The 17,926-nt window shown below is 37.9% G+C and overlaps 1 protein-coding gene and 1 pseudogene across 1 annotated transcript in view; one reads left to right on the top strand and one right to left on the bottom strand.

Annotated features, from left to right (window-relative positions):
- Positions 1-4,053, top strand: part of LOC145605206 (uncharacterized) — a 31,364-nt gene extending 27,311 nt beyond the window's left edge. The window contains exon 4 of the mRNA XM_081661244.1: positions 4,043-4,053. The gene's annotated coding sequence lies outside the window, so the exon portion shown is untranslated. The remainder of the gene's footprint in view (positions 1-4,042) is intronic.
- An 11,613-nt stretch (positions 4,054-15,666) lies between these two features.
- LOC145604273 (KIN17-like protein pseudogene) lies at positions 15,667-16,920 on the bottom strand (annotated as a pseudogene).
- Between the last annotated feature and the right edge of the window lie 1,006 nt (positions 16,921-17,926).

Genomic DNA, 17,926 nt, shown 5'->3' with positions numbered 1-17,926 from the left:
TGAAGTGTGACCATTGTGGTAAAAGAGGGCATGTCATGAGAGGATGTTTTGAACTCAACGGCTATCCGGACTGGTGGAAAAATCCTAAGCCGAAAGGTAGTGGTAGATTTGCAGCAAATGTGATCAAGGAGGAGTACAAAGAGGAGCCTCTAGGAGAGATGTTGGAGGGCAGTAGCAGCGGAGTGAAGGCAGACAAAGAGCTCATTAATACAGTTGTGCAAGAGGTGGTTAAAGCAATGAACATTAAACAAGGAGCACAAGGTAACAATTCACAATCAGCAAGTTTTGCAGGTACTTTAATTGTTTCGAATGTGTCGAATATGTTTGGTTTTTTTTGATAAAAATTCTTGGATAATTGATTCTGGAGCGAGTGATCATATAGCTGGTAACAAAAGTTTATTTGATGATTTAATTTGTCTTGGTAAAGGAATAAATGTGGGACTTCTAGATGGGACAATTAAATCAATCAAACATGTTGGGACAATTACTTTGTCTGATCAACTTAAATTGGAGAATGTTTTATACATGCCTGATTTTAAGCACAACTTGTTATCTTTGAGCAAATTACTTGAAGCAAAGGATTTGGATGTCATATTTTATAAGGATGGCTGCATTTTACAGGTCCACTATTCTAAAAATGTCGTTGGAAAGGGAAAGAAGAAAGGTGGTGTAGACACCTAAAAATGTCTCCCCTAATTGAATTGCCAATGATGAAAAGTACACCATTTCGAAATGGAGTCGATTCCGGAAGTTGCGACAAAATCCATGAACCAAACACATCCACACTACATCCATTCACATAAAATGAGCTATTAGGTGATTTTGAAACCATACGTCAAGAGCACTAGAACGGGCGGAAAGGGTTTATTTCAATTAATTTCCATTTATTAAACAATTTTCAAAACAAAATGATTTTTTAAAGTTATTTCCAAAAGGTTTTTTATAAAATTTCTCATTCTCATCTTATTCTTCTCTTTTTTCCAAACTCGCCAATATTTTTAAATTATTTTTCTGATTTTCCTACAATTTTCTATGATTTTTACAAGTTTTATAAAATGATTTTCAAAAAAAAAAACTCAGAAATTAAATAAAATAAATTCAGATTTAAGAATGACTCGGATATATTCTAGAAGACGAAAACTTGATCTCCAAGCACATCAATTGGATAAGAGGATAATCAGATCTGGATTAGTTCCTAAGTTAAGATTAAATCTAGAAAATACGGATAAAACGAAGACAGATAAAAACAAAGCACACGGATCGATGACCTGTACCCGCCGTATATACGGCCAGAGGTGCCGTATATACGGCAGGTACATCCGTATATACGGCAGGCATTGCCGTATATACGGCAGGTCTAGATCTATTTTTTCTCGTTTTTCGCGTATCTTTTTCCAAAACGCCTATAAATAGAGGCTCTTGATGCCCGTTTCAGATCATCAATAATTCATACGAAATTCTCATACTTCCATACTCCCAAATACTCTCACAAAAATACTTTCGAAGCCCTTCGGTTCTAGGATTCGTCGTAGCATTCGGGATTTACTCTTTGCGAATCAAGGTACGAATTTCTGAGGCAATTCAATCAATAACAATTATTCTTTGCTTTTAAATTATTTCGTCTCTTCTTATTATTATTCAAGTTATTATTATTATTATAAATATTATTGTTATTAATATATAATAATTCGAGTTTAAATCAAAATAAAAGATGTAGAAACCAATTTAATTGCGAATTCATGTAAATATGTAGGATTAATCATCGACTTCTATTTTTAGCATGTAAATAGTTTTTCCTCTTTATTATTATTAGCATGTTTTATTTTGTATATTCTATCATATTTTGCTATCATTATTATTTTCCATCATCATTGTACATACATTATATCTTGCAATTATTATCATCATTGTATATATATTGTATATCTTGCTATTATTATCATTGTATATATATTGTATATATTGTATGACATCCACATGAGTTTGTATTAGTTAATCAAGATTGGAATTTGTTGAATCACTTTGAATTTAGGCTAACCTTGTTAATTTGATTAATTTGAAGCGATCACGATTTCTAGTGTAATTCTTGTATAATAGTAACTCACTTGTAGCAATTTAGGGTTAATGCGCGGATAAGGTTAATATTGTTAGGTTATGTGTATCCAATGATTATAATTGAATGGAATTACAACGAGACCGAGTAGAGGCCGCTACATGCGGGCGGATTGGGTCAACGATTCAGTCCGTACCATGTCCCCGAACACACGACTTGGTTAATGGATCAGACAGTGGGGCCATTAATTTGGCACCAATGTTTCGTGCGTCCGTGAATAACCTTTATAGGCACGGTGGCGATCCCCCTCTCGACAACACTCCCCCAACGCACCCACACTTGCGGGATCAATCGAAGTAGGCCCCCCAGGCCCCGTAAGGGACTTGCGGGAGACGTCTACAAAATGGCGACTTCACTGGGGATAATCACCGTTAGGTGAAGTGGACAGACTTGAAAGTCTCGTAATTCCATCATTTATTTTCATTGGATTTTGCATGTCACATGTGACCCTCTGCATAGGGTCACGCCTTAGGCTCCTTGTCTCATATGGGCATGTTCTATGCTCGAGACTACCATAAGGGGGGAAACTACCTTGGTTTCATGTGGTTCCTTGATCACACGGCTGAGGCAAGTCCTATCCCGCCCATGCCGCGTGTGCACGTGTTACTGGATGCGTGTACATAAGGGGTATCTTGGCCATACATCGCTAATTGCAAGTGGTGAAACTTGGACCAAGCTCTACTTTTAGGCATGGTACCCTTCAGACCTAACCATGGCCGACCACTAGTATACTTAGACCCGGACCCTAGGGGGCTTGAATTCATGAATCTTGATTGCTATGTGTATACTATGTTTAGGACACTTTTTAGCCTTGTACATTAGGATTCATATGTATTGGACTTGACCCATTGCATAAGCATATAGATCATGGTCGTCTTTAGTCAGACATAGGATTGAACATGCATTTTTCACATTCATTGTAAAAGAGCATCGCTTCCCACGAAAAAAAAGAAAAAAAATCGAAAAAAAAATCAAAATAAAAAAAAATAAAAAATAAAAAAAAATAAAAAAAAAACCGAAAAAAAAGAACGAAAAAAAAAACGAAAAAAAATCGTGGAAAGCGATGTTCATACATGTAGTTTCTAGGACATTCATCCATGTAGTTTTTAGGACATTCATCCATGTAGTTTTTAGGACATTCATTCATGTAGTTTCTAGGACATGCATTCATGTAGTTTTTAGGTCATGCATTTAGGAAGACGACCATGTTAGGACATGCATAGAGTCATTGAGTCAAGCGAAGCATCGTTTTAACGGGAAAGTTTACTATAGAAAAGGATTCAACATTGAGCGCCCTGTTTGGACTCGCAACGACAATCAAAAGTTAGTTCGTGGCCAAGTCGACTACTCAGCCGCCCTACCTCCGCCAAGGCAGATTCCCGAGACGAACTCAACATCAACAATGGATGAGACAAGGTTCAATGATCTTGTCAAAACCGTCGAAAGCCTAACTATTGCAGTAAACGACCTCTCAACTAAGGTCAACAACAAGGAAGACTCCTCCTCTAGCGTGACTATCAAGGATATGGAGAAGCTTATCAAGAAGCACATGGATGGAGCAGCTTACTATGAGAACTTGGACCATGAAGCCCCTTCTTCAACCAAGCTCCCCGATAAATTCTCCGCTAATGATCTTCCTCAATTCCAGCCTACTGATGATCCTCGTTTTCACCTCAAAGCCTTTAGGGCTACTTTGAGTCTCAAAGGAATCAATTCGACTCTGTACCAAAGGATCTTCCCACTCTCACTAGCCCCGATATGCCAAAAATGGTTCTTCTCTCTATCAGAAAAGGAAACCGAAACATGGGAGGATGTGGCTCTTGCTTTCATGAACCGCTACAAAGGGAATATTCAATCTCAACCATCCATTCGTGAACTCGAAATTCTGAAGCAAACCGAAAAGGAGGGGTTCACAGCTTTCCTCTCTAGATGGAAGCAAGCCGCAGCACAGCTGGTGCACACTCCGCCCGAATCAGAAATGGTGGAAACTTTCATATCAAACTTGCAACCAAAGTACAAGAATTGTCTTCGCTACATTGGTCTCGAAACTTTTGACAAAGTCTACCGCATTGGCATAACCATTGAGGATAACTTGTTAAGAGAAAGTGACACCAATGACAAGCCCAAGTGAAATAGAAACAAGAGAGACAGCTCTAATTCTTCAAGTGATGTTTCAGCAGTTCAGACCTCCACCGGCTACTCAAGTCAAGTTTCCAAGCACCAAAAGCCGGAATACTATCCAGACCATGAACGAAGAAGCACTTAAGCAGCAAGAAATAGCCATAAAGGAGGATTGAGTTAGTTAGAACTTTAGCTTTAGGATTGAGTCGGAGAGTCCCTCCACCTAGACCGTTATCACTTCTTTTCCTCATTTCGAGTCTATGTTATTAGGATTAGGATTTATTTCTTCATTTCACTTCCACGTAAGCCTTTCAATAAATTTTTTTTTCTTTTTCATATTTCTAGCCTCCATATGGTTTGTGCAACTAGCTTTAATTGAATCAAACTAACTACAAGAGTGGATCTCAGAATCGAATTAATTAACGGACATTGCCAAGAGAGGCCATCTTTCTCAAGCTCCACAAAAAACACATCATTCCCTTCCCATCACATGTATTCATTCAATCCCTTGCACCCCCTTTGAGCCTTAAACACTTGAAACAAGTGTATCTTTCTTTCTTTCTTTCTTTCTTTCACCATCCACATTTACATAACCCTTGGGAATTCCCATGGTGCGTAGGAAAAGACATGTGCAAAAACAAAGAAAAAAAAGAAAAAAGAGAGAGAGAGAAAGCACGATACAAATGCAAAATTCAAAATCCAAAGAGAGAGGAAGCACAAAATTCAAAATTCAAAGTGCAAATTCATGTACAAAATCAGACTCGAAATTCAAATGCAAAATCAAGATTAAAAGCAAAAGTAAAAAAGCACACTACGCACCGTGGGGGCTACCTTGGGAATTTTGAGCCTTCTTCCTTTCTTTCTTTCTTTCTTCCTCATAGCCTCACAATACATCCACAAAAGCCCTCTCGAGGCATTGTCCAAACAATCAATAAGAACTACGACGGTCTGATTCCAAAAGGATACGTAGGAAGCCTCACCTCGAGGTCCGACTCGATAATTAATAACATTCTGAAGTCCACTCTTCTAGCTGGTTTGATTCTTTTAATGTTGGTAGTACAAATTCCTAGTGTAGCACCTGACATAGACTCGAGTTTGAACCAATATCATATAGCCAACCACATCAATTCCCCCATCAATTCATCCCTAGTCACAAATTCTATCTTCTTTCTTTTTTTCGAACCTTCAGCCTATTCTTTCACACTCCTTGAGGGACTCTCTTCAACTCATCCTTAGGCTAGCTTTCATCTTACTCTCTCCTCCGGTGGCATCAAAACATACTTCTTCTTTGGCATAGTCCTCTTCAGCTTTTCCACGACACTAGACAGGAGCAACTTCCGGTCCTAGGCCGAGCCAGCATTAGTTTGCTCCGAACACTTGGGGATAGGTTCAGATGAAGTTTTGGATTCTAAGGGTCGTTGTCTATTCAACTCGTTCCTCTCCGCGACTCTATAATCCGTACGAGCTATCGAGCCATTAGCAAACATCCACTTCTTATAGAGCCGGGAAGTCGTTGCGTCGCGTTCATCCAAGTCTAGCACATCGAGTTTAGGTTGAGCCATCCAAAAGTCGCCCCAACTCTTCAAAGATCGAATCACAATAGGCCTGTTGGTTGACCAAATAATGTCACGGTCCGGGATCACTTACTTTCGAACGTATTGTCTCATAAGTCTCGTCGGAAAATAGGAGGTTAAAGTCCACAATCTGCTAATTGTCAAGCCCTCCCGAATTCATCATTCGTGCAATATGCCACCACGGAACGACCTAACGAATAATGAAGTCCTTGTTTGCAAAATATTGCGTCCACTCATCGTCAGAATGGGACGTGCACAGTCTTTTGCGAGTGCAGAAGCTCTTAGTGTTGTAAGATTCCATGTTTTCGGGTGATGCAATCAAAGTCAAACGTTCCATCAACCATATCTGATCAACACCAAAGGGAAAACATATCAAAAAACATGCAACAAACAGGAAATTACTACTTTGGTTAACGAAATCAAAGAATGTAACTTCACCCGCAATATGTAAAGACAACAAGTCGTCGGCGCACCCAAATCCTTCTTGAGGTCACGAATTCAGGAATCAAGAGCAAAACCTACTTTGCGAACCATAGCAAACACAATCACAAGCTTTGGAAAAGCTGGGGACTACAGGTCTAAGCATGGAAAGATGATATTTGGGCTCACTAGTTCTTCCTCACTCCTTCACGTCAGCTTACGTGGCAAGCTGACTAGGCCCGGTGCCGCCTAAAACAAAGGGGCGGTCCTTCCGCACATTTCTACTATCGAATGCACATAAACACGATGACGGGGAGATGGAAAATCAAACACAAGCTACAAGAACGAGCCTACAACAAGGGAAATTACTGTTAAAACGATGTGGAAATTGACTCAATTAGTCGCTTTTCTGGGGGGCTTCAGGATTGATATCTCCCATTTTTTTTTGCATTGCATACACGAAACTCACACACATGCAATATTCTCATTGCATACACAAAAGTCATAAACGTGCATACACCTCACACACAAATCACAACCCATAGAAAATCTGTAAGTACAAGGCTAAAAGTGTCCTACGAGTTTTCAGTCCACACTCTCTTAGGTTTAGGAGTTTCCTCTCAAAATTCCACATACACGCCTATACGGCATTCATCACCATACGCGATTGTTGACCGCAACAATTAGACCGTTGCGGATTACCTTAGCTCACGACAATTAGACCGTCGTGGATAACCTTAGTCGACAACGATTAGACCGTTGCGAATGACCTTAGACCGCAACAATTAGACCGTTGTGGACAACTTAGCATCATTGGAGGATCGAGGCGTATCCGAAGGCAAAAACTCAGCATCGTTGGAGGATTGAGGCGAATCCGAAGGCAAAAACTCATCAACGTTGGAGGATCGAGGCGTATCCCAAGGCAAAACTCAGCATCGCTGGAGGATCGAGGCGTATCCGAAGGCAAAACTCATCATCGTTGGAGGATCGAGGCGTATCCGAAGGCAAAAACTCAGCATCATTGGAGGATCGAGGCGTATCCGAAGGCAAAACTCAGCATCGTTGGAGGATCGAGGCGAATCCGAAGGCAAAAACTCAGCATCGTTGGAGGATCGAGGCGTATCCGAAGGCAAAACTCAGCATCGTTGGAGGATCGAGGCGTATCCGAAGGCAAAACTCATCATCGCTGGAAGATCGAGGCGTATCCGAAGGCAAAACTCATCACCGCTCGAGGATCGAGGCGTATCCAAGGGCACATATCCGCATGGGACACGGTGGCAGGTAAAACTAACCATTGTTTTGCAGGTACCGGCGTAACAAGGTGATTCAAGATCGCAGAACGTCTTGAGTTATCCTCCGTCCCGAATCGTATACTTTGACTTTTGTCTATACGAGAACAAGCTTCTCTCCAGACTTAGTCAAAGTGGGGGCTTCTGTAGACACCTAAAAATGTCTCCCCTAATTGAATTGCCAATGATGAAAAGTACACCATTTCGAAATGGAGTCGATTCCGGAAGTTGCGACAAAATCCATGAACCAAACACATCCACACTACATCCATTCACATAAAATGAGCTATTAGGTGATTTTGAAACCATACGTCAAGAGCACTAGAACGGGCGGAAAGGGTTTATTTCAATTAATTTCCATTTATTAAACAATTTTCAAAACAAAATGATTTTTTAAAGTTATTTCCAAAAGGTTTTTTTACAAAATTTCTCATTCTCATCTTATTCTTCTCTTTTTTCCAAACTCGCCAATATTTTTAAATTATTTTTCTGATTTTCCTACAATTTTCTATGATTTTTACAAGTTTTATAAAATGATTTTCAAAAAAAAAAAAACTCGGAAATTAAATAAAATAAATTCAGATTTAAGAATGACTCGGATATATTCTAGAAGACGAAAACTTGATCTCCAAGCACATCAATTGGATAAGAGGATAATCAGATCTGGATTAGTTCCTAAGTTAAGATTAAATCTAGAAAATACGGATAAAACGAAGACAGATAAAAACAAAGCACACGGATCGATGACCTGTACCCGCCGTATATACGGCCAGAGGTGCCGTATATACGGCAGGTACATCCGTATATACGGCAGGCATTGCCGTATATACGGCAGGTCTAGATCTATTTTTTCTCGTTTTTCGCGTATCTTTTTCCAAAACGCCTATAAATAGAGGCTCTTGATGCCCGTTTCAGATCATCAATAATTCATACGAAATTCTCATACTTCCATACTCCCAAATACTCTCACAAAATTCTCTCAAAAATACTTTCGAAGCCCTTCGGTTCTAGGATTTGTCGTAGCATTCGGGATTTACTCTTTGCGAATCAAGGTACGAATTTCTGAGGCAATTCAATCAATAACAATTATTCTTTTCTTTTAAATTATTTCTTCTCTTCTTATTATTATTCAAGTTATTATTATTATTATAAATATTATTGTTATTAATATATAATAATTCGAGTTTAAATCAAAATAAAAGATGTAGAAACCAATTTAATTGCGAATTCATGTAAATATGTAGGATTAATCATCGACTTCTATTTTTAGCATGTAAATAGTTTTTCCTCTTTATTATTATTAGCATGTTTTATTTTGTATATTCTATCATATTTTGCTATCATTATTATTTTCCATCATCATTGTACATACATTATATCTTGCAATTATTATCATCATTGTATATATATTGTATATCTTGCTATTATTATCATTGTATATATATTGTATATATTGTATGACATCCACATGAGTTTGTATTAGTTAATCAAGATTGGAATTTGTTGAATCACTTTGAATTTAGGCTAACCTTGTTGATTTGATTAATTTGAAGCGATCACGATTTCTAGTGTAATTCTTGTATAATAGTAACTCACTTGTAGCAATTTAGGGTTAATGCGCGGATAAGGTTAATATTGTTAGGTTATGTGTATCCAATGATTATAATTGAATGGAATTACAACGAGACCGAGTAGAGGCCGCTACATGCGGGCGGATTGGGTCAACGATTCAGTCCGTACCATGTCCCCGAACCCACGACTTGGTTAATGGATCAGATAGTGGGGCCATTAATTTGGCACCAATGTTTCGGGCGTCCGTGAATAACCTTTATAGGCACGGTGGCGATCCCCCTCTCGACAACACTCCCCCAACGCACCCACACGTACGGGATCAATCGAAGTAGGCCCCCCAGGCCCCGTAAGGGACTTGCGGGAGACGTCTACAGGTGGGCTTTACAAATTGGAGCTAGGATCAAAGAGAAGCAATAAAGCTAATGACGCATCAAGTATGCATATGGTGGGAGCAATAAAGAAAGTTGGAGAAAGTCCAAAGAAAATAAATTTGCAGCAGCTAAAGAGATCTCATGTTAGACTAGGGCATTGTTCTTTGTCTAAAATGAAACACATGGTTGAATGTAATAGTCCTAGTTTACAACATTTTTTTTGTGATACATGTTCTTTGGCAAAACTCCATCGGTTACCTTTTGCTTTGAGTAATAAAATTGCTTCTCAACCTTTTGAATTAATACACATGGATCTTTGGGGTCCTTATAAGATTGTGGCTTTGAATGGAGCAAGATATTTTTTGACAATCTTAGATGATAACACTCGAGTTACTTGGAAGCATTTGTTGTTTAATAAAGAGCAAGTTAAAGGTGTGGTAGAAGGGTTCTTATTGCATGTAGAGACACAATTTAATAAAAAAATTAAAACCATCCGAACTGATAATGGGACTGAGGTGTTGAATGATGAGTGCAAGGATTTGTTCAGAAGAAGAGGAATTGTTCATCAACGAAGCATTCCTGGTGTGGCACAACAAAACGGAAGGGTTGAGCGGAAGCACAGACACTTGATTGAAACTGCAAGATCAATGAGAATTCATGCAGGATTGCCAAAATATTTGTGGGGAGAATGTGCATTGGCAAGCACACATGTCATTAATCTTCTGCCAACAGCAGTACTTGAATGGAAAACACCATATGAGGTATTATTCGGAAAGCAACCGAATTATGATCATCTACGGGCAATTGGGTGTTTGTGTTATGGTCGAGATGCCTCCAGGAAAATCGACAAGTTTGAAGCAAAGGGAGTTCGAAGTGTCTTGGTTGGATATCCCTACGCTCAAAAGGGATATAAGCTATATGATATTGAGAACAAAAAATTATTTGTATCACGAGATGTAATTTTTGAGGAGGAAAATTTTCCTTTTCTCATGAAAGAATCTGAACAGAATAAGATGAAAGTAATATTAAATGAAATGTATGATAATGATTTTGCAGGTGATGATGAAGAATACTCAAATCTTCAATCACAACAACAGGGTGTAGTGGTACGTGGTGAACAGAACGAATCAGAAGGAGTTTCAAGTGAAGTCCTACATTCTGAAGTTGATGAAAATGATGCTGCAAATGGTATTTCAGACCACCATGAAGCTGAAGTTCCAATCACACTTAGAAGATCGGAAAGGAGTACTCATACACCGGAGAAATTCAAAGATTATGATACTCAAATTTTTGGTCACAAGAAGAATAGTGGTACAGGATGTGCTTTGGCTGTTAAGAGCATGGAGTGGCATAACGATGAGTATTTGAAGACATTTAATAATGTAATCAAACTAAAGGAGCCAAATAGTTATTCTGAAGCTTCTCAGCAAGAAGGATGGATCAAGGCGATGAATGATGAAATTCGAGCCCTCGAAGACAATGAGACATGGGACTTGGTTGATCTACCTTCAGGTCATATTCCCATTGGTTGTAAATGGGTATATAAGACGAAATATAGACCTGATGGGTCCGTTGAAAGACTAAAAGCGCGTTTGGTAGCGAGAGGTGACAAGCAATTGGAGGGAAAGGATTATAAACATACTTTTTCTCCCGTTGCTAAGTTTGCAACTGTACGAATTTTGATGGCTGTTGCAACCATTAAGAAATGGAAACTGAATCAGTTGGACATTAATAATGCGTTTCTACATGGAACTTTGGATGAAGAAGTGTATATGAAGTTGCCGCCAGGATATAAACAAGATGAGAAGGGGAAAGTGTGCAAACTTAAACGAAGCCATGGTCTTAAACAAGCATCACGACAATGGAACAAGGCTTTAACAGGTTTCTTAATTCGCCATGGTTTTGTTCAATCAAGAAGAGATTATTCTCTTTTTATCCGGAAAGCAGGAGATAGAATGTGCGTGGTGTTGGCTTATGTTGACGATCTATTAGTAACTGGAGATGATGAGGAGTTTATTGGTGTTTTGAAGGACATGTTGGATAAAGAATTTACTATTAAAGATTTGGGCGAAATGCGGTATTTTTTAGGAGTTGAAGTGACCAGAAATGATCAGGGAGTGATGCTTAATCAACAAAAATTCATTCGTGATCTTCTTGAGCAAACTGGTTATATGTCCTCTAAGCCGTGTAGTACTCCGCTTCCTCCTGGTGTTAAGTTATCCATCGACGAAGGAGAAGAGTTGGATGATCCAGAAGTTTTTCGGAGCCTAATTGGGAAATTCTTGTACTTAAACTTGACTAGGCCCGATATTTCTTTTGCTGTTCAACAACTTAGCCAGTTCATGAATTGTCCGAGAAAACCACACTGGCAAGTTGCAGTTCATGTGCTTCGTTATTTAAAGGGCACGAGTCAGGTGGGTCTTTTCTTTCCCGCTGATACATCTTTGAGTCTCCGCGGATATTGTGATGCTGATTGGGGAGCTTGTATTTTTAGTCGCGAGTCTATTTCTGGGTATTGTGTATTTTTGGGTGACAGTTTAGTATCTTGGAAAACAAAAAAACAAAAGACAACGTCAAAGTCCTCGGCGGAATCAGAATATAGAAGCATGTCTCAGGCCACGAGTGAACTTGTGTGGATTGCAGGAGTATTAGAAGATTTGTGTATTCATGTTCCAAAGCCAATTTCATTGTATTGTGACAATAAGTCAGCCCATTACATTGCTCAGAATCCGGTTTTCCATGAACGGACTAAACACATTGAGGTAGATTGTCATTATACTCGTGATCATATTGTTAGTGGATTTCTTGCTACCGCTTTTGTACGATCTTCTCTTCAATTGGCTGATATTTTGACGAAAGGACTTTCGCGCTCTCAGCATGATTTTTTATCGAGCAAGTTGGGACTCGTTCATGTCTTACCGGTCCAACTTGAGGGGGGGATGAAGAATATTGATTTGGTTGAGGATATTGGTTGATATGGTAAAAGATACGAAGTAGTATATTTTTGCCTTCTTTGTATATATTTTTGCTGTTTTTACTTGTATTTTCTGTTGTGTATTTTAGCTGTAGCTTGGTTGGCCTTCCTATTTTGTAGCTGACCATCTTCTCTGTATTTTTGTATATATATGAGAGTTTTATTAATCAATAAAAAAAAACAGAGGAAAAAGAAGAATCCTCGTTTACTATTCAATACTCCTAAATCATTACTATAAACTAATACTACAACTATCATTCTGGTTGTAGTTCTCAATATACAACAATAAATCAAATTTTTTCACTAATCCTTTCCTTTTTGTTAACTCCATCTTCAACCCAAGGCTCCACCTAAGCAACCCAAACTTTAGGCCCACTCTCTTCAACCAACATAACCGGGTCGACTCGTTGCCCGCTCTCTGATGCTGACATTACTTGCGTCACTTCACCGCCTACTGACATTTCAACCTTGCCTTCATCTCCTTCCCTCACCTCGGCGTCGAACACGAAGAGTTCGCACTCAAAGTTCGTGTTAAACGACCTCGGCGACTTCGACTTCTCCTGTATCCGTATTCATTCGAATGTTCTATGATTGATTTTTTACGGTTAATGGCAATCCTCAAAGTTGTAAATTATCTCAGATTTTCAATTAGTTTGAGTTACGTGAATAACATCTTGATTCTCAAGACTAGTGAGTTGATTTTATAAAGTGGCTTTTGCAAGTTTGGACGCGTACTGTTGAGGAAGTGGGTGGTGGTGCGTGCGTGGTGTTGAGCTGGTGGGTGGTGCTTGCGTGGTGTTGAGGTGGTAATGCGTGTATGTGGTGTTGAGTGGTGGCACGACTATGGTTATGGGTGGGCTTTGGGTGGTGGTGGTGAGATGTTAATTAAGTTTAATTAATTAGATTAAAACATAATGGGAACCAATTAGAAAGAGACATGTGTTCGGTTAACCTGATGTACAGGTTACCAATGGGTTGCAACCGGTTATGGTCTAATTTTGGAAGATTGAGGGTAAAGGTCGGATTATTACGGGATTATTGAAAGGTTGGAGTAATTTTGGAAGACCTCACAAAGATCGGTTTATTTTTGTGAATTTTTCCTTTTTATTTATTGTACCCATGCTCTTATATTTCAACACTGGCTTCAGTATGAAATGCCATGTGCCCCTTTTTACGTATCATGGCCATACTATAATCTTTTGTTTTCCCAAGAGAAAGATACTATATATAAAATAATCTTAACGCCCCGTTTGGTTGTTGGTAGTAAATGGTGGTAATGGGAATGAATTTGTGAAGAAACATCATGTTCATTCCCATGGTAATGGAATTTCATCCCCAAAAGACCAATTTTCTTAATTTTTCATTCCCACTCAATACCACTCCCTCAATTGGTAATGAGTGGTAATGAAATTTCTATGAAATTGTGTCTCCATGAAACGAAAAACATAAGTTTGAGGTAAGACTATTTTCCATGGAGATAAAGTTGTGAGCAAATTCATTCCCCATAATGATTTTAAAAAAATTTCCCTATATACATTACACTAAAAATTCATTCCCAAGCATTTTAGTCCCCAATAACCAAACGGGGCGTAAAAGTGATGACCCGGCTTTTATTTCAGTAAGGACCATTAATTTTTAACCGCAATATCATTGATCCCGGTGTTATTTTCTGTGGTTACTATCTCTTAACTTGCAATATACAGGAAGGTTATCTTGTATAGACATTTGTATAATAAATTGATGGTTCTGTTATGTTTAATGAACCATGATTGATTGTTGTGTAAATGGTTTCGAGCTCTTTAGATTTTGGATTCACATTTGAAAGTGATGATTGAAATAAATTGGGTGAGCTGATACAGAGGTGCCTAAATTTGTGACTTGTTAAATTAGGTTGTATCTATTATATATAGATTTCTATTAATGTAGATAATTTTTGTTTATTACGAGACTGTTTTAGATCGATTTAAGTTACTGAAGCTGAGGTTTTTGCTATGAAATACAACATGTTTGTTCTTGGGCTGTTTTAAAATTTTAAGGTATGTATATCTACTGTTCTGTTTAAGGATTATGTTGGAATATTGGTTTGGACAATGTTGACACTTGACTATACTAATATTAGCGTTGGGGTTATGCATCATGTTTGAAGTGAAATTAATTGGAATCAAAAGTTGTGACATTTGATTTTTTTAATGTCGTGTATTGTACTTTAGGCTAATGTGATCTGTAGAATAATTGGTTGCAAATTTGATTGAATGATTCATGATTAGCATGCGGTGCTGTATACTAGATTGGGAATGGAAATTAGGTGATTTTGTATACGAAGTATATATATATATCTGACTTTGCATTAGTTCAGCTAACAGAACATTGGTGTGATAGTCGAATGGTCTAATGACATATTTACATGCTTTTGATACTAAAGGTAGTAAACAGAAGTAGGAGTATTATTTGTCTGAGTTGTGATATTTTTTCTGAAGTTAATGTTATACAATACGTTGTTTTGCGAGTGTTTGACAGATTGTGATTCTTTGTTTTTCTTTACTGCAGAGTGCAGATTCACAAGGTTGACACTATTGTGCCTTACAAGAATGATTATGATTTATGAAGAGTGAAAATTAAAAGGGAAATATACAACTCATGTGTTTAGGCTCCTCTACCTGTTTAGTATGTATTATTATTATAATTTTGATGTTCGAATCTTGAGTAATTTAAGTTTATAGTGTAATTTATATGGTGGTTGGATGACTTGATTTTTGGAGAGTCGGACTGTGGCATCAATATTTATCTTTGCTTCCTTTATTTTAAAAATTCTTTCTCCTTTCTACGAGTATCTTTTATTGTTTTTATTTACTTCTTCCGTATCAAATTAATTGCAACGAATGAAATTTCACGCATTTTAAGGAAGAAATTTAACAATGTAAACGAGCAAATTGATCAAAATAATATTAAGACAATCCGAATTTAACCATTCTTTAATTTGATATATAAGGATGAAGTTTAACCTATAGTTGGTTGGCACTTGCAATTTCCAAGAAAATCAGAATCATTTGATTTGGTGAGTAGCTAAAAGCCAACAAAATTTTGGACCCGGAGAACAAATCAGGAGGGTTTAGTAATTTTTTACAGAAAAGCATCTGATTCTGATATTACAAGCAAGAATCATATGCATCAAAGTTTTTTGATGATGAATGATGATCAGAACAAAAAGGTACATTACAGTACAGTAGGTCAGTAGGTATGATATGGAGCTAGCTAAGGTAGATTGGATTGAGTGGAGTCAGATAGCGAGTTTGCAGATATCCTCGTATGCGACCCGAGGAAGCAAACAATTACTGTCCAGGTGCACTTGGGCACAGAAATTCAAAGTATCAACGGCAAGCAACCTAGCATTGAACCCGCGATACAAGCCATTCACAATCCTAACAAGACCCCCAATCTGTGGTAGCACAGTCTGAAGTTGATCCTGATGAATCCGAACTCGGGTATCATCAGTACCTGTATCTGTATGTAACATCTGAATTTCGGCAATGCAGTTATCAAGCACCTTCTTGACAACCCCTTTCTTGTTCTTTTCTTTGCCGCTCACTACCTTGACGACAATCCCCTCACACAACCAGCATGGTTTCCTCTTCTTTCCACGAGTCTCTTCCTTTTTGCGTATGGCATCGCCGCTCCCTTTGGCAGCATCCACTAATTCGGAACTCAATTTGAAAGCCATATTTCGACCTGGACGTTTTCGGGCTGCCCCTAATAACCAACGAATGGCAAGTGCTTTTCCTTGTGTGGATCCTATTTCCGCCTCATCCAAATTATTAGTAACATCCTCAAACACAGCAGCAGCACCACCAGCCCCACCCTTAGCCTTGTTGTTACGCGACAATGCGAAAGCAACCTTAACCTTCTTGTTAGGCGATTCACCATCCTTTGGATCTTGATCTTCAATCTGGACAAAAGAAGACGACGCCCGTTGAATCTGTCTGGCAATAATCTCCTGCTCGTGTTTAAGTTCATCCCTAAACTTGGACCTCAATCTCTTATCTCTCCCATTATTATTATCACCACCGTTGTTACAAGCGATGAACCATCCTTTCTCGGTGTTCTCGACCTTACACTTACCAGTACGACCCAAATACTTGACGAATTCAGTCAAAGAAAGCCACCTAGTCGCGTTCATATGAACGTGGTGGCGATCAGATATGTACTCACTGTAAACCGCCGTCGCCGCAACACGAGTGGAACCACGACGGAACTTCAGGTGGCCGAGAAAAGCATCCTCGAATTTCTGGGAAAAATCTTGGATGAATTTGTCAGGATTTTCCCCAAAGAGCTGCATCTGACGCTGATGTCCTTCGCTCGTAGTATGACACTTGAATCCGTTCTCATCTCTGCATTGCTTCTCGCATAATTCGCAGTAAAACTTGAGCTTTTGCAAACCTTTCGCTTTGATTCTCTTCGATATTGCCTTCGGCCCTAAATTCCCTTCCATTATTGATACAAACCCTAGAATCAATCGGTTTTTTATTTGATTTCTACGCTTTAATCTCTTCTTTCTTTCTTGATGCACGGAGTACTTCTAATATATAAGAGTACTTCGTATTAGCTAACAAATCCTATCTTATACCAAATACTTAAAGATATATTCTAGGTACTCGTCAAAAATATATATACTTCCTCCGTATCGTTTTAATTGCAATGAAATGATTGCGGACTCCTATGCAAAAGATGTAAAGCATAATTAGCTATGCTTAATTGTACTTGGTGGTGACATAAAGCAAGTTGTTAATAATATATTAATATGGAGAAGAGAGGAAGTGGACCCCATTTGACTAATAAACTCATGCACATGGGTTGTTTTGGGGGAAACCAAGCTTAAACAAAGTAATTTCAATACAACTTTTTAACCCAAAAATGGAAAGTTTGAGTTTGTTGCAATTAATATGATATTTCTAAATATGGTATTTGTTCAATTAAAACGATAGATACGGAGGAAGTATATATTCTAGGTATGTGAAAATAATATGTGAAAATTGGTACCCAAAAAAGGGGATTAGAATTAGAAATAGAAATAGAAATATATATATATAGGGGTGGTATCCAGTGAGAATAGGCCCATATGTGAGAATTTGTATTTATATGAGAACTGATCTTAAATTTAGAACATGTGAGTACAAATTTAGAACATAAGAGAAAAAATTTAGAACATGTGACTCAAATTAAAATTTAGAACATATGAGTAATAATTTAGAACATCAGTGTGAGTAATATGTTTAGAACATCTTATTTAAGAATTAGAACAAGTGACTAAATATTTAGTAAATTTGCTTTATGAAATTTTAAACATGAATAAAATTTAGATCATCTGATTTAAGATTAGGAACATGTGAATAAAAATTTAGAATAAATTGATATAGAATATAGAACATGTGAGTAAAAATTTACAATATACGAGTAAAAAATAGAACATACGCTTTAAAATCTGGAACATATAACTA

The sequence above is a fragment of the Chenopodium album genome, chromosome 22 (genome assembly GCF_948465745.1).
Source record: "Chenopodium album chromosome 22, dcCheAlbu1.1, whole genome shotgun sequence".
Taxonomy (NCBI): domain Eukaryota; kingdom Viridiplantae; phylum Streptophyta; class Magnoliopsida; order Caryophyllales; family Amaranthaceae; genus Chenopodium; species Chenopodium album.
This window is presented reverse-complemented; position numbering and strand designations above follow the sequence as displayed.